This window comes from Ambystoma mexicanum, chromosome 6q, assembly GCF_040938575.1.
Source record: "Ambystoma mexicanum isolate Mex_15411 chromosome 6q, UKY_AmexF1_1, whole genome shotgun sequence".
Taxonomy (NCBI): Eukaryota; Metazoa; Chordata; class Amphibia; order Caudata; family Ambystomatidae; genus Ambystoma; species Ambystoma mexicanum.
The window spans coordinates 1,484,053,133-1,484,080,157 of record NC_090937.1 but is presented as its reverse complement, the minus strand read 5'-3'; the positions used below and the strand labels follow the sequence as shown (position 1 = coordinate 1,484,080,157).

Here is a 27,025-nt window from a genome sequence, read left to right as displayed (position 1 = left end):
ATGGTTGCCTAGCTTACCATAACTGGCGAATTTCAGGGTTTTTCGGTTTTACTTTGAACCATAACGTCCCTTTAACAACGTTTTTTTACTGAATTCCATAGGTTCTTAGTAGCACAACATAACCAGAACGTCCCTTTAACAAAGTTTTTTTTACTGAATTCCATAGGTTTTTAGTAGCACAACTTAACCATAACATCCCTTTAACAATGTTTTTTTTACTGAATATACATTTTCATAGTGTGAATTTGATAGATGTTTACTATGATTCCCTTACTTTATATACATATGACATAGAACATACTGAAACCCCTGCAATTGATTTGGATGTCCGCAGACTGTGCTAGGTCCGCGAACGGTCGGGGACGACATCAACACTACCCAAAAACTCAGGGGGTATCTTAAATTGTTCTATCATACCATATAAACTCTGCACAAGTTCAAAAAGCAGCACATAAACACATTATATGTAATAATAAATAAGCAGTGGAACCTATATATCTAACACATCAACCATCCATTTTAAAACCATATGTAGTAAAATGGAATATACCAAAACAAAAAAGATATGCCTCCAACATAATTACCTCACAGAAACTGCAGAGCTAGAAGCAACAGTAGACCTACACAACAGTATGAATACAATTTACCAGAAACTAGTAAGTAAACTTCATTTTTCTTATATGTTTCTAAACTTTTTGTATTAGGTACACTACAATTAATATATTTTTGTTTTTCACACAGAAATGTGCATGACTCTGGAATGGCTTGAGGAGAACTTTCCATGTGAGGAAATGGTAGACACTTCTCTATATAAGCAAATTAATAATCATTACTTCATGTGTACTTAACATATATATATTTATTTATTTTTAACAGACCATACAAACATTGAAAATAATACACCAAAAGACACATTGGAAAAGACTCTGCAACGGATGGAACAGAAAATGGACATGCTCAAGGAAAATTTCAATGTTTTGAAACAGTTTGTGGAGGACCACATTAAAGAAAAAAATAAATACCATTGTCCCACATGTACCTGTTCCCCCTCTCCATGTCCCAGTGAACTATCCCCAAACCCTCAATACCAAGAAAAACGTTTTGATGAGACTTCCATCCCTTCATCCCCTCCCATTCATCCTCTCCAAACACCTTTATTTGTCTCAGTTTCTGCTTCCCCCTCTCTTTCATAAATTGTGTATATGTATATAATAAAAAAAAAATATTATGTTTCTTTTAATGAAATTCTTTGTGTCATATTTTTTTTTTAAAAAGCAGTTAAAATGTCAGCGGACAGCGTGCCTGTCCGGGCTGTCCGTAATTAACAAAATGGGGATGTCCTAAGGACACTATACCTGTCCGTACCATTCGCAGCAAAGATGGAACTGTTCTTAGAACACACGCGGTGTCCGGGATGTCTGTAACTGAACAAATAGAGGAATCCTAAGGACACTATACCTGTCCGTACCGTCCGCAGAACACCTACGCACATGCGCACCACACCCGTAAATCCTGCGAACATCGCTCCTGTCCGTAACTGTCCGTCTCACTTGTGTCACACTTTTAATTTGTTTGAGGACTTAAACGCTGTCCGTAGAACACCTGCGTGCATCGACACAACCGTTCCCGTGCATTTGGTGTCCTATGGACACCCGTTCCCTTCGCGGACGTGTTCTTGACATCATGATGTGACCGCACCCACGCTGAGCATGTGTCCTAATTTGCACATGTCCCAGACAATTACCCTGGTTTTTCACGTACTTTTTGGACTTTTCCTTGGGTGTTCGATCAGTTCGTGAAGCGTACCCCTCGACCCCTCGACCCCTGCTGCTCTTGCTGAGATTATCTCATCAACCCTGATGGCATTCATGGCTGCTGTTGCTACATCTGCCTCAGCACCACCCCCAAACACTCCACCGCCACCACCTCCCCAAGGGCCTGCAGAGGGAAACAGGTGGGAGGATGTAGAGAATGAGGATGATGAGGATGAAGAGAATGAGGTCGAGGAACTCCCTACTACAAGCACTCACCGGGAGTCTTGGGTGTGGCGGTTGTTTACCATTCATGGTAAGATACCAAAAGCACATGCAAACAAGGTCACCTGCTAACAGTGCAAAATGGTGCTGAGTCATGGGAGACGTGGTTCATACAGCTTTGGTACGACATCCATGAAGCGACACCTAATGTCGTTCCACAGTGCAGACATTCGCAAGGTTGTACCTTGTGATAAACATATTAGGTTGAGTTCCTCTACAGCATCCTCCGTTTCCGCTCCTCTCAACACAAGAGACACTCCTGTGGGAGAGCGCATTCCTGCAGCAGCTTCACAGGTCATTCACGATGCTGTTGACCGTTTCCTTTCGAGAGTCACAATATTGTCTATGTACTGCAACGCAGTACTCTGCCAATGGGAGAGTCTTCGAAGACCCTACATCTTCCTCTCTCCACCTGCCCTTTCTTATCCCTGTGGTTGGTATCCCTTCCTAACGCTCCTTTCCCCTCCTCTCCTAGTGTGTTGTGTATAAAAAATATAAAACAACAAAAATCCAAAAAAAAAGGCTCTTTTCAGAGCTGACTTTCACAGTTTAAAAATAGAAGTGGCAAATAAACAGTGCAGGGCCCTGTGCATTTTTTGGAAGTCCGCGGACAGTCCTAGGACATATACAGTTTTAGGGTGCTGCCCTAGCAAAACCAATGCACTTTTCTCTGGGAGGTAGTGGTGGCTCTGAAAAGAAACTTTTGGTGATGTTTTTCAGTGTTTGAAAAACTTGAAATCGTCAACATCTACTACAAAAGAGATGACTCTAATTACAAAAAGGTTGCAATGCATTTTGTACATTTCTCAGAAAAATCTGATTGCCAGCATAAAATGGACTTCATCTCTGCGAAAAAAAAATGTATGTGCTACGAAACATAATATTTTCATTGTGAAAAGAGGACATGCCAACATCTCTTAGAAAGGCACAAACAGCCTTACATTGACATTGACATTGCGCTTCGCTTTCTCCATTTGTGGACCAAATAAAGAAGAACGCAGCCACATTTATCTTTGCGCAATACGAGAAAAAATGACTTGGGAATTTGGAAAACATGTCCATAACCTTATCAAAACCTTCTTTCATTGCAAATTGCAAAGAAATTCCAGACACATGTCCTAAACCGTTCCCTCCACAATGAATTATAATTATGTCTGGATGATGCTCTGTCTCTAAAGTAGCACAGAGAGGTACCAAGTCCAGCAACTTCACTCCACGCAATCCATGCCAGTGCACTTCCACATGAGGGAATCCAAGATCTGCAGCTACTCCACAAAGTTCTGCATGCACCTCCAACCAATGTATCCATGAGTCTCCCAAAATCCAGATAATCTGTTTTCTGAAACACACAGCCAGAGCTATCTGTTCTTTTCTCAGGAAAAAGACCTTCTGACAAAATCTCTCCTTACACAACACACCCAGTACACTTTACTGACCAATCCCTAACTCTGCTCATTCTCATTTGCATGCCTCTCCACCCCAGAATCCCTGTATGTAATACACGCTGTCCGCGGACTACCGCCATGTCCGGGGACATATCGAAAATCTAAGTGTGGTGAATGTAAATTAAAATAGTGTGCCCCATTTCCCCTTTGAGGTGGGCTCTGAAAAGAGCTGTTTTTTTTGTTTTTTTTGCAGATGCCTGACAGACACCTGTTATTTTCTATTTTTTTGCATTTTTTTCTTCTTACTTTACTACTAAAATCTTCACATACCTTCTCCAAAGCAACCCTTACATTCCAAAACAGCATGGCATTTCCCCAAAAAGATAAGGAAATGCCATCTGCTTCAAAATAAAGAGCATTACTCGAATCAATATTCTCATTATTACAGAAAAACATACCAACTCTAAGCATGAAAGCACACATGGCTCAGTTGATTGCAAACCTAGCAATGTTTTGCTGAGGACACAAAACAGAACTATTGTCCCATATTGCCCTAGGTAGTAATCCAGAAAAAATTACTTTCGCATTTGGAAGGATGTTCATTACTGCTTGAACCAACTGTTCCAAATCTGCCAACAAAGTAGGGGCACTGACGTAGCCCAAATGGAAAGCACCATAGTGCAAAACTACCAGATGGGGACTGTTCATCCTGCGCATAGCTTCACAAACGTGTACAATTGTCTGTACATTGCAATCAGGCACAGCGCTCTACACCACTTCCACTCCTTTAACATCAAAATTGTTTGCCACATTCCTGCATTGAGTATACTGCTGTAAACCATGCACAAACATATCTCTGAGCACCAACACCCTGACTTTCTCCACCTCTGCCATCTTCACTACACACTCTTTCTACACAAATCCACAACGTCAAAATCTGATTGGCTGATCCCTACAGTCCCCTTTCCATACGGGATTTGCTGGAAAACCCTGGATGTGGCACGCTCTATCTGCGGACAGCCGCTGTGTCCGCGCTGCACGTAACTGTTAGCCAGCCCTTCTACCCTTTCCACATCACTCTCGGTGCCATTCCTTCATTAGATACAGCTAAGCAGTCACACAACCATCCACCAATCACATCCAAGACCTCTACATCTAACTCCAACATCAGAGTTCCGCACTTCAAATGTACTGTTGATCACTCTGAGTACAAGTCTCATATCATTGGAAAGCACCTACTACAAAAACTACTGTACAAGTCTCCAAGATTTCTACTTACAGCTGTATTCATATCCACATGCATGAATACAAACTACAGGTGCAATCCTATGTGAAAAATAAATGTTCCCGATTGCTGTGGTGAAATCTCCCTCTCAGAGGCTCCAGATTGTCGGCATGCCTACCTATAAAATGAACTTATTGAAATGTGTCCCATCTACTACAATAAACTGTCACTTACAAACCTGTCTCCTATCTACAACACAGCTTTAAAAAACCAAGTGAATTTCATGCACTTAAAATTCTTCTCATTTGCAAAGCATGTTGAACTAACATATTGTAAACAAAATATAAAGGCTGCACATAGTCAAATGAAATGCATGCATACACTATGTTCAAATATCAAACAAGAATACTACCACAAAAACATAAAAAACAACATCTACATTAACATCAGTGCTATAAACATACAAAATTACTAACTTTTTTCTTTTAAAATTGCAGTGAAGACCACTATCCTGAAAATCAGCAGCATCTGAACTGCAAACAACATATCCGAAGAAACCTGCTCATTCCACAAAAAAAGAGTAAGTACAATACTACCTTAATATTCTCACTTTTCCTCAAACACACTGTGTAGTTCATTCATGTAATTTGCTCACCAAAAAAACAGCGACTTCTGAACCATTCTGCCCATAAATCCCCATTTATTAAACAGGGATTATCAGGCAGAATGCCACACAAATCCCCGTTTTTTTGGAACACAAATAACATACTCAACCCTTAGAATGTTAGTACTACAAAACTAAGAACTGTTTTAATTTTATACCATTAGGTTTACTATTAATGCTTCTCCTCACCACTAGCTCACTTTCTACTCTCATCTGAACCACAGTTTAGTAACATACAAATAGAAGAATAGCCTTCCCAACTAATTGTAGATGTCCAATGCACAATCACACAGCACCACATACATCTTTCCAATCATACTCAGACACTCATGCACACAGCACACGAACATTGCAGAATGGCCCAACCCATACCTACTTTTTTTTTTCAACAGACCCAAAGAATGCCTACCAAAAAGCAAGCCCGTAGAAAGCAACGCAGAAATAGAGCAAATGAAAATAAGTGTTAAAAATAAGCATCCATCTCTACCAGAGTTTGTACAAAAAGTTCAAACAAAACAGCTAATACAGTCTTTTATCGAAACAGAAACTTTGTCTCCTTTATCAAAATGTAAAATGAAACAGAAAATGATTAACAAGAATTCAGTTATCACTACTGCTAAACCTGCTCCTATAAATCTTGATATACTAGCAAGTAACCATACCAAAAAAATTATTTTAGCAAAAATGATCCGCCTCAATGTCCTTCAGAAACAGGAGACAAATCATGCACAACCCTTCAAACCTACCGTAGACAATTAATCTTAGAAGCTTTGATAAACAGTGCAAACCTTCTCAAAAGAAAGTTACTCATTTTAGTGTTAAACAGAATGAAAACACTAACAAAACTAACTACTAAATTACAAAAAAACTTCTCAGTAAATGGAATGTCAACAAAAATAACTTCTTAAATATCTGTGGAGGTGAATGGAGTCACACCACAAGCATAGAACCATATTTTAATGAAGACGCATACAAACAAAACCAAACAAACACAATTGCCATCCATAGCAGTAGACAAGGTTATGAACAAATTAATAATACCAAGAAATACTGCTTACAAATATATCCCCAGAAAACTCAGAATTACCTCTACATTCGACTGAACCAGATCATCCAGTACACAAATGTCCATACATGTCAATGTGTAACATTCCAAAAAAAATCTTTCAAATCTTTACGTGAAAGGCAAAGACAAAATCAAAATGAAAGTGCTGCAAAATATGGATACGTGTCCAGTGCGCAAATACACAGGACTACAAGGACATTCATAAGCCTGCATTTCAGGACCTATTTGCAAAAGCACCTTCCATCATATCAAAATGATATCAACACATCATTCAACTATAAGAAATCTAGTCTATAAGCTGTACTGTGCTAAAAGTCCTGCTTTAGCACTAGCCAATTTAAATAACGCTCTTCTACATGGTACACCCAAAGACCTACTGAAAGAAATCGACGATATCCAGAGAAAATATTTTGGAAGTGAAAGCCACTTACAAAATGCAATAGCTTTACAACATGGACATAACCTACAAAATAGAAGACAATGAAGATTCCAAATGGTTTGAATTAGCTCTCTACCTTATAGCAGAAAACAAATACGAAATAACTGACCCCTTAATACTTTGCAGTTACTGCACTACAAAACGTGACAACAACCAAACTCCTTCACGTGCTATCACAAATAACTTGGAATTATTCCCACTACCAAAACCCCTGCAACAACTCAATTTATATAAGAGCATCATAATTCAAACAGTGCACACATTTCAAGCAATAATACGCCTTCAACCAAAAACAGCAAAATTACCTGCCTCTGAATTGGTGAAAGGCATTCGTGGCAAAGTAGTTTATTTACCATTAGTTCTGAAAGAAAATGTGCACACTCTGGGAGTGCAAGGTCCAATAGAGCAATCTTTAATTGTCTTAGTAAATGGTGTACCAACAAAAGACAAAATAATTTGGCAACAACTCGTAGACTTACATAAAGTATGCAAGCCTTGCAATAAAGACAATAATGAATACTACAAAGAAATAAATATTGAATAAAACTTAAGGGAAACAGCTGAAATGATTCAAGAGTCAACAGAAACTTGTCAATTTGAACTTCTAGATCCTGCTACAGTATCCAATATTTTAGACCATTATGCAATTCATCCATTACACTCTAATGACACCATAGATGATGCACTAGAAACGTACCAAATGTGACAAACCAAAGGATCACCAATCAGCATATGTGGAAAAAGGTATAGAAGCATATGCTTTTCCTCTACTCTTTCCTACTGGCAAAGGAGGAAGGTATGATGATAGACCCACTCAGATAACAGCATCAGAATACCGCTCATTACAAATGTATTCTGAAGATCCCAGAATTAGACAAAATGTGGAATACATATTCCACCAACTCTTTGAAAGTGAACTAGCAACTCTATGTTACGGAGTTGCACACATATTGAAATCAGGAACCCACTTTCAAAATATGTCAGCTATGCAATTAATACAAAAAGTGCAAGAAAAAGATGAGGTTTTACAATCAAGCATTACAAATCTGTTAGCAAATATGTGTGGTACGAAAGAGTACTGGTTCCAACGTCACGGACATGTACGTTCTGTGATAAGAAACCTTGGACCACCCACTTGGTTTGTTACATTAAGTTGTACAGAATATGCATGGGAAGATTTACATGATTTCCTACACATGTCAAACAAAAACAAAACAAACATAGATATAATAACACCTGGAGAACTTTGCTCTCTAGATTCTGTTAATGTTTAAAGATATTTCCATCATCGTTCATTGCTATGCTACACTTTATTTGTAATAAAACTGTTCCTCCCCTCAGAAAAGTGCAACACTTCTTTTGGATAAAGAGGAGCCAGAGGAGCAGAGGAGCACCATATATCCACATGCTTTTATGGATTAAAGATTCTCCTAAATTTGGTCAAGACAGTGATGCCACTGTTTTACAGTTTATCGAAAAAATATGATGAAGTTCCATCGGAAGCAACAAATAGTGATCTTCATGCACACATTGTACAATTTCAAAGACACAAATGTGGCAAATATTGTCGCAAATACAAAAACAAAGGGAAATACTACACCAAATGCCACTTTGGTTTCCCTAGACCAGTTACAGAAAAAGGTGAAGTGAACAATTTCTTGTCTTTAGTTAGACATAGTGTTAAAGGTAAACCACCTACGAACACGTAATCATTGCCCTCTTATGGAATGCAAACACAGATGTGCAGTACATTGCAGACAATTCCACTGCAGTTGCACGACATGTTACAGCCTAGTTAACAAAAGCAGAAAAAACAGAGCTTCAAGACCTCTAGAATGACCTATCATCGGACAAAACACTATCTCAGAAATTGTAAAACTTAGGCATAAAAATGCTCTCTCATAGAGAATGTGGCTCCTATGAAGCTGTAGACCGGTACTGCTTTCTATGGAAAATCTGAAAATATAGTATGGCTAAGTCTTGGTCCTGCTAAATCTAGAAAAAGTGTTCTCAAATCATACAATGAAATAGAAACAATAGCCAAAAATGTTCCCAACAGCCAAGACATTTTGAAAAACAATTTACTAGACACATACTAACTGAACAGGAGTACCACTTTGGAAAACATGTGTCTATACCACATGGCCCAAAACTTCACATCCAAAAATAATATAAAACTCAATGAAAATAAAGGTAGATATAGAGTGACAGATTGTGAAGGCAGCTTAGTGAAACTTTCCAAACAAAGCTTAATTAATCATATCAAATTGTCATTAAAAACTCCTCAACATAAAGAACTATATTACATGTCCCTGCTACAACTTTTTAAACCATGGAGAAAAGAAGAAGAGATACTAGAAAACTATGACTCCTATGAAGACACTTTCAAAGCAAATGAAAGCACTATCACTGATATAAACTTTACGCAGTACAAAACAATGTTGCACAATGAACAGCAACACGAAGAAGAACTCCAGGCCCAACTAGATAAGGACACTCCCGATAGTAGTCAACCTTCTGTAATGGGAAGTCAAGAACCACTGGGACAGCCACTAATAGCAAATGAGGCAGAATTAGCTATGACAGAAGTAGAGAACACCATGGGCCTCATTACACGGATGGCGGAGAACCATGGCGCTATTAGCGCCATGGTTCATGCCGGCAAAATACCGGCACCGCCTTGGCGAAAAGGGGAATTACCGCCCCATTCCAAGGTTGGCGGGGCAGTAATTCCCCCTTCCACCATTGCCCTTCCCCATTCCCATTTTTGCCCCATAGGGCTCAATGGGAATGGGGAAGGCGCTAATTACGGTACGGCAAATTGCGGTACCGTAATTAGCTCCCTGGGTCCCTTTGCGGGTTGGTTTTTAAGGCCTGCAAAAAGCAGGCGTTAAATCCCCCAACCCACAAAGGGACCTCGTAGTAAGGCGGTAAGGATTTACCGGTACCGGTATTTTACCGGTACCGGTAAATTCTTACCACCATCCGTGTAATGAGGCCCCATGTGTCACTATGAAGAAGATACAGAAGACTTAACTGTACTACAATCAAAACTGAACTAAGAGCAGCGTACCATTTTTCAAGAAGTAACAAAAGAAATTGCACATGGTGTACAACTTGAAAATAAAGAATGTACCTGCCAAAATTACAAAGCTATACTACTATACGTCAGTGGTGAAGCTGATTCAGGCAAAACATTCTTAATCAAAATCATCAGCAAGTTCCTTCAACAATTGGCAAACAAAAAACTGTCAGCTGTTGTAACTGCCCCCACAGGTTTAGCTGCCTAAAACATAGGCGGTGTCACTTTACACTGATTACTACTCCTTCCAGTAGAACACCAAAACAAATTAGAATATTACAAACTTCTACAGAAGCTGCAATGGAACTATGCAGAGTGTTAAAACAAATGAAAATGCTGCTAGTAGATGAAGTGAGCATGGTCTCCAACCTAATGTTGACTTTGATTCACCCCATACCACGTCGGTGGCGGTACCGGTATTGGTGCTAATCATGGTGCTAATCATGGTGCTAATAGCGCCATGACTAGCACCAACCTTGGAATGAGGGCCAGTGTGTTCTTGAAGCCATCTGTGATAACTTAGAAGATGTGTGTAACTCATTTAAAAGGAGTAGGCTTCAGGCGATGCTCAGAAGCTACAGGAGGTCCAGAATGAGTCGAGCTAAAGCTCTCGGTCGAGTTATACAAGATGTCATGAAATGATACAGATGAGAGTTGGCTCTTTTTGAGGATGACCCTGCAATGCAGCATCATAATAATGTATGGTGTCTCACTTGCTCATGCTCAGCTACACTGACTGAAGTTCTCTACTTCCCAGCCAAACAGGATATCTCTTCCTCTCCTCCTCTTCTTCTCTTCTCTCCTGATTACCCTCCTTACTCTGCTTTAGCTCTTAACCTTTGTGTCATCTTGACCCATCACACAACCTCTCACTCTTCATCTTCAAATATGCCACTGCAGCCAGACTCAACCAACTTAATTTTAGAAACATCTATCATGTTATTCCTGTCAATACTGCTAAGTACCTAGTATCCTATTTAGTCTGACTACTCTGTGGCTTTCTCAACTATCTTTTTTCATTTTTGGATGAGGTCTTCAACTAGACGGTTTGCACACTTTTCAACCGTTTTCACTTTACAGCTACTTCCTCTGAACATTGCCAAATTGGCTGGCTATCTATGAAACAAATGGCTAAGTAAAAACTTCTTTTCATCATCTTCAAAACTATCCATGGACCACCCCCACACTACCTATCCATCTCATTCCCTACTCTCCTCCTTGCTCGTTAAGATCATCCTCAGCTCACCTCCTTGCCACCACTTTAGCTCCCTGGGCTCCCTCTCGTTTTAGCTCTCTCTCTCTCCTCGTTCCCCTACTCTGGAATGCTCTTCCTCTCCCTCTATGTACTACTCCAACTCAACAACTATTTAAATCCACCCTCAAAGCTCTCCCTCTTTCTGAAAAACCTGTTTCCCTGCACTCTGCGATACTGCATCACACTGTTTTTCACTCTCTCTATCCTTCATGTACAACCCTAGTGAATTGTCTGTCACTCCTCCATCCTTAATTCGGCACTTTCTCATCCATCCTGTTCCTATGTCATTCTGTCCTGTCCTTCTCTCTGCAGCATCTCGTCTTCAAGTCACATTCTTGTGTTTATCCTTTATGAGGTCTCAGACACTGCTTCAACCTGCGAGGAAAAGTATGATAGTGCTCTCCATTTCTGTAAGCACTCCAATTTCTTATTTCAAATAGGTAAGCAAGTGATCTAAGTTAGTGGACCTCTCCTGTTTGGCTGGACCATAGACAGGCTGCTGTCTAAATAGTGCTCTCACCTACTCTATAGAAATTCTTCCTCCCACCTGAATGAGGCCCAAACTAAGATATAAAGCTATGACAGGCTCTTCCTTCACAAAAAAGGGTGAATGTAGCACTAACGCATTTGGACTGAGCTCATAAATCTTGACTGGGTAAATTTTCCATACATTTACACATTAATAACAGGTAATTGATAGTTGGAAAAGAAGCTATTTTACATGTATTTGATTTATACAGGGTTTGAGCTACCATACAAATATGAGGTTTATAGGAGACTGCCACCATGTTATACCAAATGCAGATATTGAATCACAAAAGCAGGTTTACAAATGATAAATCGTGGTGATGTCCATTCATGCTTTTATCTGTGATTAAGGTCCATTGTGCATTGAAAGGCAAGGTTACAGTTACTTTTTCCAGCATTGGAATGTTTGTTGGCTAGAGCTGCATCTTGGGTCAGGATTTCATTAAGAAAATTAGTGGTGCTGGTGGTGCCTGCCATTGGGCCAATCCCTATTGTAATTATAAACATAACCTATCAGATTTCATGGTTAAGTGTGATAATGCTCATGCCTGTCTTTGCACTGTACTGTGGTCCCATTTGCAAGTGAACCATTCATACACTCTGTGCATGTCTTTCTGCATTAGATAAGTCATGCTGCAGGTGCATAAGGATACCTGAGAATTCCTGCTTAGTTTTACTGTATCAGCCAATGGTTTCTACCTTAGGGTGATACCAGGCTTCTTCCAGTGTTAGAAGCCCCCTCCCACTGAGGAAGTCCTGGGGTGGTGCCCATTTGCATCCAGCAGGACAGTAAAGCTTTATCCTACACCCATTGTCAATGATTTTTTGTAAAGAATGGATAACTCCTGCCACAGCTCGCTTGCTTGGAATTGCCAATATACGACATTGGACAGATCTTGTTTGGAGACCTTTGAACTGTGCATGCACGAACATGTGTTCTTGATTTGCTCTAGGTGACAATTAAAGACTCATTGTAATGAATACATCCTGTGAATACTTCGCAGGGAACACAGCTGTGCACCTGCAATGCAGGAGTAATTTGGGTATGGTATATCCAGATTCCTTTGCAAGTGGTCTCAGCTAGTCGAAGTTATTGCTATAGTTCTTTGACCTTTCCTTTGGGTTTGGAATCGTCTGTCTGGAACAAGTCTATCCTCATGTGGGATCTCCTATCTGAAGCCACCAACCTTCATCCCACTCCTGGATTATATAGTCTTCCCCAGGGAATGGAAGAGGCACACATAGTTTGTTGAGTGACCAACTTTAATAATCAATACCCTTTTTAGTAACCCTTTTTTCTCCAGTATTTCACATTGACGTAGGATATTTCCCGGTTATCCTCAAATAGCTCTCCAGAAGAATAGTAGATGCTTGCCCCTGTTTCTCCATTTCCTATGTAGAAACGAACCTGTAGTTGCCACTGGTGTTGAACACAACGCCAGCTTTTGTGTATATGCAGCTAAAAGAACCCTAGTGAGTGGGGTGGTAGCATCTGTGCTAATGACGCAGATAAGGGTTAGTGTCTCCTGGACCATCAAGACTTGACAGTGACAATCACCCACCCTAGGTCAGCTACCACTAACCTACTATAATAACCCTGCTCTGTTCTTTGATTGTGTTTTTGATCAAAACGTTCTCAAACACACTTTTCAGATTCTAGCAGTGTCTCCCACCTACACCACAAAGTAGAGTTGCATGAGTGCTGTTGTAATACTACTCGTACACACATTTTATTTTATGATAAGTGATAATGTATATTCAATGTTATTGATATATGTTTACTCTGTTATTTGTGCTAAGTTTCAATTACTCTTAATAAAAATAATGGCTTACAAATGTTTTAGTTAGTGCCATGCATCAATGTCAAGTACTAATTTCTGGTAAACCGCAACAAACAATATGCCTATCTCATACCACTTTAACATATTCATTGGTCCATACACACTCGTATTGGTGTAAATTATAAATCCGTTTATCTCCCCATTTATAATCAATATATTTAAGTGCATCCGTCACTTTGTTGTGTTGGAGCTGCCTGTCCATGTTTTACGATTGCTGTTTTGTATGTTGAGAATCCGTTCTCATGATGCAAACGCGTATATAAGTTCTGCTGTAATTCCCCATTCAGATCACACATGTATCTCACTGAATGATCTTCTGATCACCAGTTGAAACTGGATGTTGTTGTTAATGTTCACTATTCTCTTTTATATAGTATACCCTCTTAAGTTTGCTAAATATTCAGTTCTGTGTCTTCATGCATCCTATATTTCAACGTTGGTTTCTATTGTTTATTTTTCATTCACTGGATTGTTATTTTCCACTTCCACCATCTGTTATTTTCAATTATCTCAAGAACAGGACAATCACGTTGGAGTAATGGTTTTTCTTTTAAATCAAATGTTGGTCTGGGTCCATGTATATGTTAAATAGTCTCCTTATATGGGTCATCCGCTAAAATAGGGTATGTTTGTTGCTCCTTCTAATGTTGCTGAAATGTCACATGTCGCCAGCCATATCTCTGTGTTTTTTCTTCAATCCAGTTTAGTATTATATTCCAATTCCCTTTTTATTGAAATTCCAAATATGATCTCTGTTTAGGTTTTTTGGGGAGTTTACATTTAACAATAAATGTCAAACCTGTCCTTTAAGACCTCTAGCTCCAATATCTTTAGAAGATGTGTCCAAAATAACTATACATCATTGTTCTCAGAAGTACTCCACCTGAGAGTTAGATAACCCTGCCAGGTGACTTCATACTAAAAACAGAGATACATTACAGAAAATGTTTCCATGGTGGATGGTTGCTGCAGGCCACAACGAAGGAAACTGACCAACTGCAGAACAATAGTGAACGCTCTAAGCCCTGCATATTTGCAGAAAGAGCAAAGTCCCAGACTATGGGACAGAAAAAGAGAAAGCTGCATCATGGAACCCAATTTAGTGAGATTAAGAAAAGAAAAGGCTTTGAAGGAAGATTGTTTCTTGCCATATACACCCCTACGTTGCCATGACTGATCTAGCTAACTAAATGCATGCCAATATTTACTATTTGTCACTGTTTAAACACTTTCCATTTTCTTGTCCATCCTCTTTTTTGACATTTTAACCTCTGTGACATGCTAAATTTGTTGATATGTAAACATGTTCACCTATATATATTTGTTGACTGAGCATTTCCTTTTGTCATTGTTTATAAATGCATACATCTCGAATGTTCACTATTGCACCATGTATATGTTATGTTTGGGGCGTGTCTACTCCTGCCCTATTGAGTTTAGATGGAGGCCCATTGTTCTATTCCATGTATTATGTCCTCAGTGACCCAAGAGTTCAGCTAGCATACCCATTGTGAGATATGGCTGTGCCTGTCCTGTTCCATTACTCAGTGTACTGGGAATACCTTTCCTATGCCATTTGAGGGACGAGGGGGGCAAAGGGATGTCGCATTTGGGTGTTGGAGCCAATCAGGTTGGATGAACTGTCAATTCCTATGGTTCATTGGTGCATCCAAATTGGCAATCCTTCTCACAAGCTACTATATCACCCAAGGAATACACTTGAGGTATACAATAGACACCATGGGTGGGACTATTTACGTGAGAAAAAAGCATGTGGAAGAAAAGTTCTTGAGTACACTGAAGACCTTCATTCTGCAGTCAGAGTAACAATCTGTAAGAGCAGGGGTAAGACGCCTAATAGCACAGGCAATGGAGAGAAGGGAAGAGGAATAGTTGTAGCACAACCAGTTTCTTGACCAGCTCCTCTATATAAAGGCCAGTACCATGAGGACAGAAATATGCAGTAGAAGGAAGCCATGATAGCTTGGAAAGAATCACAGTTATCTCTCCACAAACAGGGAAACGCTATATAAGACAGCAGACAACACAGAATGGTGAATTGACCTATACGGTCAGGAACCTGATCCTAAATTATCTTTTGTATTTCAGCTATTGTGGAATCCAGCACAGTGCAAAACAGACCTGACAAGCAGGGATACTTACTACTGGAACAGATACTACTTGAACCCTACCGCCCTCAAAAATGCAGAAAACTGTGGCACGGCTGCTCCTATCGTTGTTGGTCTTCATGATATTGCTATCTTGTGGTATGTTACATTGTTATGTTATATTATATTATAGTATGCTAGGCAATACTATGTGGTGCTACGCTATGCCTAACATTTAACAGTACATTAATTTGGGGTGGTTTTGTGGTATTCTCTTGTGCAACATGAGTAGACACAAGGCACATGTTGTAGTTTAAGCCAGGTTTTCAGAAAGTTGCACTAAGATTATATGTACATAGGCAAAATGTTCAAAGGTGATGTATATTCACATGGTAGGCTTCACATGATCAGGGTCCAGTAAGGTACATAGGACACAGGATGCATGAGTCAATTTAAGGTAAGCTTTATTGTCCGCTGTTACACTAGTAATATATAGGGTAAGTACACCTGATAGGTCCATAGGAGGCAATGGAGACATCTAGGGACAACCACTCGCCCACACATACCAAGCCAGCATCCATATCTACCTGTCATCTGAACACTCACTCACCCAGCTCATATGCATGCATTCCACAAAACATTTCACTCCGAAATGAAATGCTCTCTGACATCCCAGGCCCTTGGCCTCAGAAATATCAGACTAAAACACCTCTATCCTCTAGCCCATACACACCAAGAAACGGCAGGAAAAACTACAACTGCCCAACATGGAGAAGACGCCACATGCACAAACGATAAACCACTGAACCTACAAACACAACCCAAGAGCCCCATCAACATCATCAGGATAGATACATTCAGGGTGAAAACTCTCAAGCTGTGATATGACCGAAACCACAAAGAAGAACTCATGTTCACCAACACAGCTCAGTTTGCTTGGTCACCGCCAAGCACGCTGACAGAAGAGAATCTTCAGCACGGCAGGAAAGGATACAAGTAATCCAGATCTAACTGTCACCCCGGAACACTTGCTCAACTCATATACATGCATTCCATCACAACATTCTACTCTGACATTACATGCTCTCTGACATCACAGGCCCTCTGCATGATTAAGCCTGGCACCAGTTTACAACACTCTGCCACTCGGGCTGTCTTTACTCTGAGAACAGGGAGAGAGTGCTCTTCCTAGAGTGGGGATGATGGTAAAGAAAATATTTAAAGGAATAGTGCACTCCAAAAAATTATTGTCCCGAGCGTTCGGGCATGTCTTTTTAAGCAAACTGTGATCAATCCTAAATACATTTCCTTTGCACTTTACCTTAGTTTTCCTCACTTTTACACATGCAAAATCAATGAGCGTTGTGCGGCCATCTTGTGCTAATCTTATCCGTTGACCCATCGCCCTAAATTCAAGTGCCCTCGCGGCACTAAATCATATCACCAGCCCCTGAAGCTGACATCACTAGACACGTACGGCCCATTTCACAATGGGAATGCACATCTTATGTCAACGTTCTCTGTGTGCCAGCCAAGGACATGTGTCAGTGGAAATGGCAGGACGCCTCTTTCCTCAATAAGTATAAACAGACTGCTTCCCATGAGACAACATCAGAGTTGCTTTTTCAATCGGTTGACTCGTTTATTTTTGTATAGCCTGTAACTTGTTTCTGCTGTGTACGGCTATCTTCATTACACAGAGCCCCTGCAAACAGATAATTAAACTAGCATTACTATTGATTGCAATTTGGTGTACAATGACATCCATACAGCACTACCAGTACGAGCCGAAGTATTCCGAGGTGGAATTAGTTGATAGAGAAAGATTCGGAAATGATGGGGCATTGGACGACAGTTGGGAAGACGAATCACTGGATCCTGAGCAAGAGCCTAGTTGCATACAAGACGTTTCCACCTGGTGTACCTGCAATCGCTGCAAGGTCATGCCATCCGAGGAGGCGAACTGCTGCTGCCAGGAAAACTATGTATGGTTGGCCTACATATCGGAAGAAGAAACACCACTGCTGTGTGTTACCGAGCTGCATGATTTCACAAGGCAGCCTGCCTCACAAGGTCCGTGTTGAGGAATATGATGGTGCTTATGCACAAACCTCGTGCAACAGTTCGCCTTCGCAATCCAATTTACGAGTAAGTGTACTCTAGTTGTGATGTCATTTTGACCACTGAGGCCACTAACATTTCATGTTTCTCTTCTATATTGTCATAACTTTGTTCTATCAGTGCCAGTGAGAAAACTGATATGAAACAAATGCACTAAATTGTCACCTATTTTCAGAATAATATAAATCATATATTCTGGAAATATTTCCCAAAAGAAACCAATATGAAAACTACTCACCATAAACTGCTTTATTAAAATTAGCATCTAAAAGTCTTTTTCAATATGGCCGAGCTATAACTTAGCGGGACGCAGGATTACGTGATCGCGGCAACATGATGACATCATGATGTCGTAGCGCAAACGTGCCGTGACGCATTACGTCATTGTGTTACCCTTATTTTGCCATTTATAGCGGGAAAAGCTATTCAATAACTGTGCATCCAACAGGAAGTTTCTTGGAGGAACAGACGGACCCATAGCCTTCATGATGAGCTTAACCATTACTAAGATTATACTTTGAATAAACAACACTTGCACTCCCTCATCCCTCTAAGGAAACTTTTGACTAAATGTCTGTTCTTCTTTCTCTTTTCTTATTTACTTTCTTTTGCTTTTGGGGCACTACAGAGTGAACTGCCAGTTTATCAAGCCACACTTAAACAAAAGACTATTAAGCTATTATGAAAGCAAGTCTACTATATTTCAAAAAAAAAATTGAGAACCTGAAATAAGGAAAATTTCATTTAATCCATTTTATAAGGGTAAGCTACAAATATGTGAAACTTTACCTTGTATGTTTATGATTTATTTTTGACTTTGACAAAAGAGGTGGAAAAAGACTATTTTTACAAATGTTATTGTTTCTGCTTTGCACTTTCCAGGTACAAATACAATTATTGGTAAATCTCTATTGATGAACCATTTAGGACTTTCTGAATGCTGAAACACGTGTTGAGAGTAAAACTGAGATGAGAGCAAAACTAGATGCTGAAGAAAGCTTAATGATATGTGAACATTAAAAATATTTCTTTGATGCAATCCACAACATTTATCAGTGGTTTTATTTTATCTTCTGAACTGGCAAAAAATACTGAAATATAATTAACTTTAAAAGTTGGCGCAAAAAACGTTTATCCCCACTTTTTCTATACCCACAAATTTCATCAATGTCCATTGTAATAGAATGGCATCTTTCTTGGACCATGTCTATAAGCATGTTTCCTTTTGAGGCATGAAAGTACATTCAACGGACGAATAACACGTTACGATTTGTGTTATATCTATCAATTCTGTATGAAAGTTATACCAGTGTATATTTGACTAGTTTACGCCGGTTTAGCTTCTTTGACCAAAACAAACATTGCATAGAAAGATGTGCTATAATTCCATCAATCTCATGCAAACAGTACCATTTCTTTGTATTTTTTTATATTTATTTATACAGATCTTATAGATTTTTCAGGAATGCCTGCTTGTATGGTTTTGGGTCTAGGATCCATGTCAAAAGTCAGGGCACAAGCCTGCATACATTACCAAGGAATATTGATTTAATTAGAAGATGGGTTCGATATTGTGGTTTTGCGGTGGACGAGATTGAAAGTAGAGCACAGGATGTGTTGAAGGACTTGAGGAATCGATTTCACATCTGCAGCCTGCACTTTACTGACGATATGTACTACCATATGTATCGACCCAGATTTTTTTGTAAATTACTTCCAAATGCAATTCCAGCTCAATTGATGCACACGCTGCCTCAGGTGAGTCCCGGATGATGCAGGTGGTGGGTACTGAAAAGGTAACTTCATGAACGTATAGGCAGATGGTGAGCAGGTGCAAGTGGATCTAGGTCACCTGGTCTAAGCCCCACCCACCTGGTGCCTTCCTGCCTGCTGCTCTTTTTTACCACTTAGCAAGCCCCGCCCACCTGGTGCCTTCCTGTTTGCCGCTCTTTTTCACCACTTAGCAAGCCCTGCCAATCTGGTCCCTTCCAGTTTGCCACTCCTTTTCCCTACTTAAGGAGCCCTCCAGCCTCTTTTCCTTTGCAGATGGGGAGCAGGTGCAAGTGGATCTAGGTCACCTGGCCTAAACCCCACCCACCTGGTGCCTTTCTGCCTGCCGCTCTTTTTCACCACTTAACAAGCCCCGCCCACTTGGTGCCTTCCTTTCCTTTTGACTGCTAACTCTCTGTTCTCTCCTCCTTTCCCTTCTCCCTTTCTCTATCTCCTCCTATTACTTTCTTCTATGCACTTACTCTATCAGAATTGTCCCTGGACCTAGTATGATAGCAACCTCGTCTGTCTCCTCCTCCCTCCCCTTACTGGTTTTTTCCTCCCCACCCCCTCCAGCACTATCTGAATTGTCGTCAGGCCTAATATGATAGTCGCTTGTTTTGTTCCTTCCCTACCTTTCTGCACCCCTCTCCCTCACCCCTTGTTTTTTTCTGGCTCTACCAGAAATGTCGTCAGGCCTAGTACGGTAGTCGCCTGTCTGTTTCCGTTTCCATCCCACTCACCCCCTCCCTTCCTTATCCATGGCTTAGCTCTTGCGCTATCTGAAATGTCATCAGGCCGAGTACGATAGTTAATTTCACATCCTTACTGTTCATGACTTGTAAGAATGTAATTGTTTTTTTTCTTGTTCCCTCCCTTGCCTTGTAGCGCTTTGAAACACATTGTGTATAGGCGCTATATTTTACAATATTTTACAGTGGTCTCAGTCTTTCAGCAACCATCTTTGGTGGAGCTCCAAAACTTGTGATAGGTCTGTGGAAATTCTACTTGAAAAATGGTGCTCATTGATGCACCACTGTTCCAACGTTCACTCATGGACCGAAAACCAACATTTTTACAAAAGTGCACATGGACCTTTAGCCAAGGAGCAGGAACGCAAGAATAAGTGGTTGGTGCCATGTTCACCCCCACACAAAGCTCTTGAGAAGATTGGGTATGATAAAACTCTTTCAAGAGACCTAAAGGGACTCAAAGAATTCTGTCATACCACATATTTGGAGGTGTTAAACAATATGTGTCCAAAGTACAGGGCCAAAAGGTTGCATTTCGGCATAGACGGTATGCAGGACCGAACAATACTAGCTGTATTAGTGCACAATGAGCACTTAGGGAGAGAACAATCGAGAACTGCCAAAAACTTTGGGATGCTTCGATACACCTTGGCCATTTCAAAACGAAGCATAAAATGGGTGGCTAAGCCAATATACCAGGAAATAGAATTCGATTTTGCGAAAAGTTCTCACATTGACTGTGTTGGCCATGCTTACTCATTGAATCAATCCTGATTTTGTTCCTAAGACACATACAATGCCACAAAACATAGCAAACACGCCCTGTCCATCTAAATCTGAACTTGTTGAATGGATGACTTCCCAGTATAAATTATTTTCAGCGGTGTTCTTAATGGGCTCACTATAAGATTTGGGATATGTTCCCCAATATTTGTACATTGTACATCAACAAGCGAATGCTATTAAACTCGAGTTTCAATGCTATAAAAAGTTTTTAAAAGTATTCAATTATGCAGATTTAATCCGGTTTATGACCCATTAATGTATATCTTTTGCCTGAAGTTAATTTATTACTGGCCCTCCATCGATAAGACACATGGTTGCTATTCGTAATATATTTCAGAATAGAATTGCCCTAGCACATCAGTGCTAAACTGACCATTTGGGTTTCTGAATTATTGATAGGCAAATGGATATTTGGAATCAGGCAGAGGTACACTGAGGCTTGGTGTCTGTAAATCCCTCTGCTAGACCCAAACCACATCCACACATGCAATGCATAGCACATTCACCTGACCTGTGCCAACCCCATATCTAACAGAACGTTTTGCTTTAGCTGCGTATTATGTTGCCAAGCACCTCAGTGTGTGGCACCTTTTTACACACTCACATAGTATTTTGGTCTTTTGATGTGTGTGATTTTTTGGGGTTCTCCAGAGCTCGACATAGGTCATCATAGCATCTAAATTGTGTTTTCGAATGTATCCTCTTTGTCAACTTTTTGACAAGACGCACCTGTTCTAAAATGCCATACAGTGTAACTCTGGGTTTTGCTTTTCATGAGCCCCTGCCTGTGTCCTTCCCCCCTGGCCCCTCCACCACCCTCCTTTTCTCTCCAAAACCTACCTACTGTATGGTAGTTGCAGTCTCTCCTATTGTTTCTAAATGCTTCTCTGTCGACTATTTTGCTCTCCTCACTAAATCTGGTAGGAAGAAGTTTAAAAGGGACATCATGTTCGCCAATCCTGGCCTCCCTATCACTGATACCTATACCAGTGCTTCCCCCAACCAAACTCCCACTGACACCCTTTTTGTCATTCCCGCGTCAGAACTATGAAATCTACATATGGTATCTGTGCTCTCCTTTCTCTTCTTCTCCCATAATTGATGGCACCCGGTCAGAGGCCCTCTTGCCCTAACTGCCCCCTCCCACTTTCGCCTGCACTTTTCCCCTTCCCCCCTCCACTGGACTTGCGTGATCTCAAGGTCTCTCCGTTGCTCATTTGCACACATGGGTCAGCTGGGCTCATCTACGCGGTGTGAAGTTCAGGAAAAGGGAGCAATGCATCTATCTAACTAAACTAAACGACAGAAACAGAAAATGTATAAATAATGGCATGCATACAATCATGCATGACTAGGGGTACTTCGGTGACATGAGCTATTATATTGGCATTCTAACCACTAACCTCTGGAATATATTTGACACCACAAAGGTTTGATCTGCCATCTGCCCTGCTTGGGTCCTCACTTTTTGGTAGAATGTATAACTACATAGGATTAGGGCTGTGATGTGGATCCATGACTCATCGGGGAACGGGAGGGTCAGATGGATATCAGCATGAAAGGAACTGCGGGGTCTGAGCTGGTGGGCTCTGGCCTGGCGGGGTGGAAGATGTGAGTGCACGGGAAGTTTAGTGGTGATGAATGGGCACTTGGGCTTATCACTTGTCACTGTCTCACGTTCTCCGCAGAGCACATTCCTCCATGAGAACAGGGCTCGCGCAGAGGTGGCAATGCGGAGCGATGGTGTGGGCTGGCTGATCAAGACGCTGGGGAGGGGAGAGCTGCATTTGTACAGAGAGATGGATTTTCGGGCCTAGTAGAAAGATGGCATTTGGGCTATTTCAAAATGGTTTCCTAATGCTGGGCAAGAAACTTTAGTGTATGTGTTATTTGCGATGGGGTGTGATGTAACAGAATGTTGCGGGGATTGGCTACGCCGCCCCCCTTGGTTATTACATATGTATATGTTTCGAGAGTGATGAAAGAGGGGTGGGCAAAGATCGTCTACTCTCCAACACTCCGGCAATCATGCAAACCGTTGTTCTGAGAGGACACTCTGCGTTATGCCAAGTGAATTGAACTACCAGATATAATGTAAGTTGAATTATTCAACATGTATTTATTATTCAAAACAGTATTTGGGCTTTATGCATATGGAACACTTCAATGACTTGTGAATATGTCATTTGATGAAAAAAACAGTAGATTAAATTTATACCGCAACATATTTAAAAAAGCAATCACGTAACTGGCAGACTGTTTATAAGTCTACTAATAATTTGTATTTGTATACAGTTTGTAGACGAATGAGTAAAGGTTAATTTTCTGACCGGTATTGCTTGCTTACATTGTTATGGCTTGTGAGTTGGAGTATATTGTGACTATTATTCATCGACGACCCACAAACACAACATGTATGCATGCTAGTGATATCCAAACCACCTCGTCCCATGGCATATCAGGGTGTGCTATCATCCCTGTATTATTGGATGTGCCAGGTGCAGAACATTTTTCAAGCGCATTTGGTTCACTTGGCGATATTTAATGTTGCCAGTTTTGTTACATTTTTAAAAAAAGGTAGCAGGCGCACCTCTCTAGAAAGAACATGGCATGATAACGTGTTGTGTTTTTTCATTTAACACTTTGAGTTTCCGCAGCCATCACCTTTTGCTAAATGTACCTTTCACAGATGGAAAATGGCCATCTGCATATCAGTCTTTGTCCCGGCCACACGGGCAGTCCAGCACCGAAATGCTATGGGAATTCCCTTCTGAACAAGAGTACCTACAGCAAAACCATACACGTGTTTCAGCCTTGCTGGGCCTCACCAGTGAGTTGGAGCTGCACCTCTCTGAGCAAAGTGAGCATGTAGTCCACATCTGAGTTCCCCCAGGGAACTTAGGGTCACCAACCCCAGGTTTGTTGCAAATATTACATTATAATGCTGTCTATCTGTTGTTCCATTTTTCCGTCAGCTTCTGCATCCCATCTGGAGCTATACATACTCCACAACGCTAACCTCTCAAGCAGATCGTAGCCTCAAACTCTCCCCAATGTTTTCTATGTTTTTCCATTGTTTGTGGATTGTGTTCGTTATTAGGTTTCATCCGGTGCAGATTTACAGGGTACATGGATACATTTGAATAAAGAACAGCTACTAAAATATATGTTTATTATGTTTTCTACACAGCTATATTTTACCCTTCTGCGAATGTCATAGTTTCCAGATACCGACAGATGGTTTCTCCAGCCAGCAGTTGCAGATACGCCTAAACGGATGAAATTTCCATTACGCTGATGTGGGACGATCGCCCAGGACCGATATGCCCTTTGGAAGTACCAGCGACAAGGGGTAACCTGTCATAGTTTACGGTCTAGCAAGAAGCTGATGCCAAAGCTTTGCGGTTCAAGGTGCATCGAATGCGCATTTTCTCCCAAAAAGAATACATGTTTTGATGCACTAACCCAAGGACATTCTAAAATTGGTGAATAATCGAAATCAGCGGATCATGGTTGTTCTCGTGCGATTTTTGTGAAATAAAAGCACATTATAGAGTATTGCTGTTTCCTTTCAAAAATACTCTTTTCTATTCCGATTTGGGACACGCTGTGCTGTGAGAGGATGTGTGTGTGTATATTCCGGGTTCTACGTCAACTGACGTTAAGACGTAGTTGATGACTGGGAGTGTTTGGCTACACTGTCCACTAACGTCATGAAAATAGGTATAGAATATCGCTGCTAGGAATAGTGATATCAGCTTCAGGGGTGGGTGATATGATTTAGTGCTGCAAGGGTACTTGAACTTAGTGCGATGGATCAACGGATAAGATTAACACAAGATGGCCGTGCCTGCTCTTTTTTTTCGCATGTGTAAAACTGAGGAAAACTAAGGTAAAGTGCATAGGAAATGTCTTTATGATCGATCACAGTTTTCTTAAAATCGCATTCCCGAACGCTCGGGGTGATAATAATTTTTGTGCGCACTATTCATTTAATACAACTGTCTGAAATCAACAGTGGGCTTAGTGAGGTTTAATCATGAGGAAGCCATGCACAATGATGTTTAAAGGATTGACTATGTACATTGGGTGCAAAAGGAGGGACACAATGAAAGTACGATTTTAAAAGTATCTCTCTGTATTCAAATCACATCAGGGCTTCAGCCCTTTCTTACCTTCTTCTAACTCCAGTAAAGTAGGTAGGCTGATAAGTCCATAACACTGGAATTTCTTTTAATTGTAAAACATGGTGGCAACAATAGACTTGTCTACAAAGATGGAATGGCATTGCACGAACATTTTTTTTATTATTATTGAATATAGTTGAATTTAATCAACTTTTTTCAATCATTACAATTTTATCAATCATTCAATTAACAAAAAATAAAAAAAGCGATTTTTACATATACAATTACAATTTTCGGTTTTCAATTTTTACACCAACAAATCTCCATAAAAAACTCATCACAAAAAATCACAAAAATACAATCTACAAACACTTTCAAAGTTAATTTAAATTGATTTAAAGCGCATCTGAGCAGATCGATAAAATGCCATTCATTCCATTTTCAAAGCTGCCAAAAAATTAATGGTGGCTAAACTAATACTCATGGATTTAGTAGCAGCCAATGCTATCCAACGATGTTCAGGGTCCATCTGTGCAAAGTATGCAAGATGTGTTTGCGAAATGAGTCCTCCTTAAATTTATAAGTGCCGGACAATCAATAATTACATGTTGCAGTGTCTCAACAACACAACTTTGCACGAACATGACTTTGTAAATCTCACCACATGGATGGCACTAAACATTCCATCCCGAGTAGAAATATGAAAATAATTTAAATAAATAGGATCTCTGTAGAGAATGGTTGAATTCACTGAAAACATGTGGCCACCGATGTGCCTGCCTGGCCCCCTCTATTGATCATTGGTTGGCTACCGTTCATTCAAGATTCACCATTAAATCCATTAAAAGTATTTACCTTTGGTTGGGTATATGACGATGGCAAAATTAGCCTGTTTTCATTATGGGGACTCCCCAAAGGATCCACCTTGCACATTGAGGGATTTAGGCTGGTATCGCCACTTGATATCATGATGACGTCTCAGTTTTCCATGGCTTTCACTGCCTTTCATATAATAAAACTGTTCAACTAGCTTAAGGCTGATTTTTTTATTGTTTTTTTTTTCATCAAATTGATTTCTGAGCCAATTATAGGTTTTATTTATGATTGGTTTTCAGGGATTTCAGATCTCAGCATATTAGACAGGATCAGAATGTTGTTGTCCTTAAGAATGTACACTATTTTGATCTGACCAGTGTAAGGTTGCAGAAGTAGATACGGAACACAAAGGTGGCATGCTTGTTGGCATAAACATTTATTTAACAGAAAATAAGGAAGAACCCTACCTGTTCTTTTAAGTAAGAAAGATTTTCCCTGCCTCAAACACAATTAAGGATGAGGTCAGAATGTCTGTCAAAAATAAATAGTCCATTGTCCTATGTGCCAAACCTTTTCCCGTCCCTTACACTTCAAAAGAAACACTATACAATAGGTTTTGCCCTAACTCCAGAAGGGTGTCTCGTCCTTCTGGATGGCGTTAGGCAATTTGTAAAGGATGGGGAAATCGCCACCTTCCCCTGGCTGTCACTAGGGCTTTCTATTTAGTTCCACACAGATGGGGGAGGTCTCCCGTCTCCAGGCCTTCCCAAGCAACTCTTTACATTTCCACCAAGATGGGGAACATGTCTCCCTTACCCAAGCCTCTTCCAGCCTCTCTTTCAACGGTCACAATGATATCTGGATTGTTGTCAGAGGATATATCGTTCCTTCTCTGAGCTTCTCTCGACTTTTGCCAAAGGATATTTCTCTCTTGCCCTGGCCTTCCCTTGACTAGTATTTTTGTCCTGGTTCCGTATACGGCTCTTCATTGCGCTGCTCTTCTGTGTCAGTATTTCTGGAGCAT

General features: G+C 40.4%; 1 long non-coding RNA gene across 1 annotated transcript in view; it reads left to right on the top strand.

Moving 5' to 3' along the window:
* LOC138515636 (uncharacterized) overlaps window positions 1–27,025 on the top strand; it is a 138,926-nt gene that overhangs the window by 58,119 nt on the left and 53,782 nt on the right. The window contains exon 2 of the long non-coding RNA XR_011282127.1: window positions 15,631–15,788. This is a non-coding gene — a long non-coding RNA (uncharacterized lncRNA). The remainder of the gene's footprint in view (window positions 1–15,630; window positions 15,789–27,025) is intronic.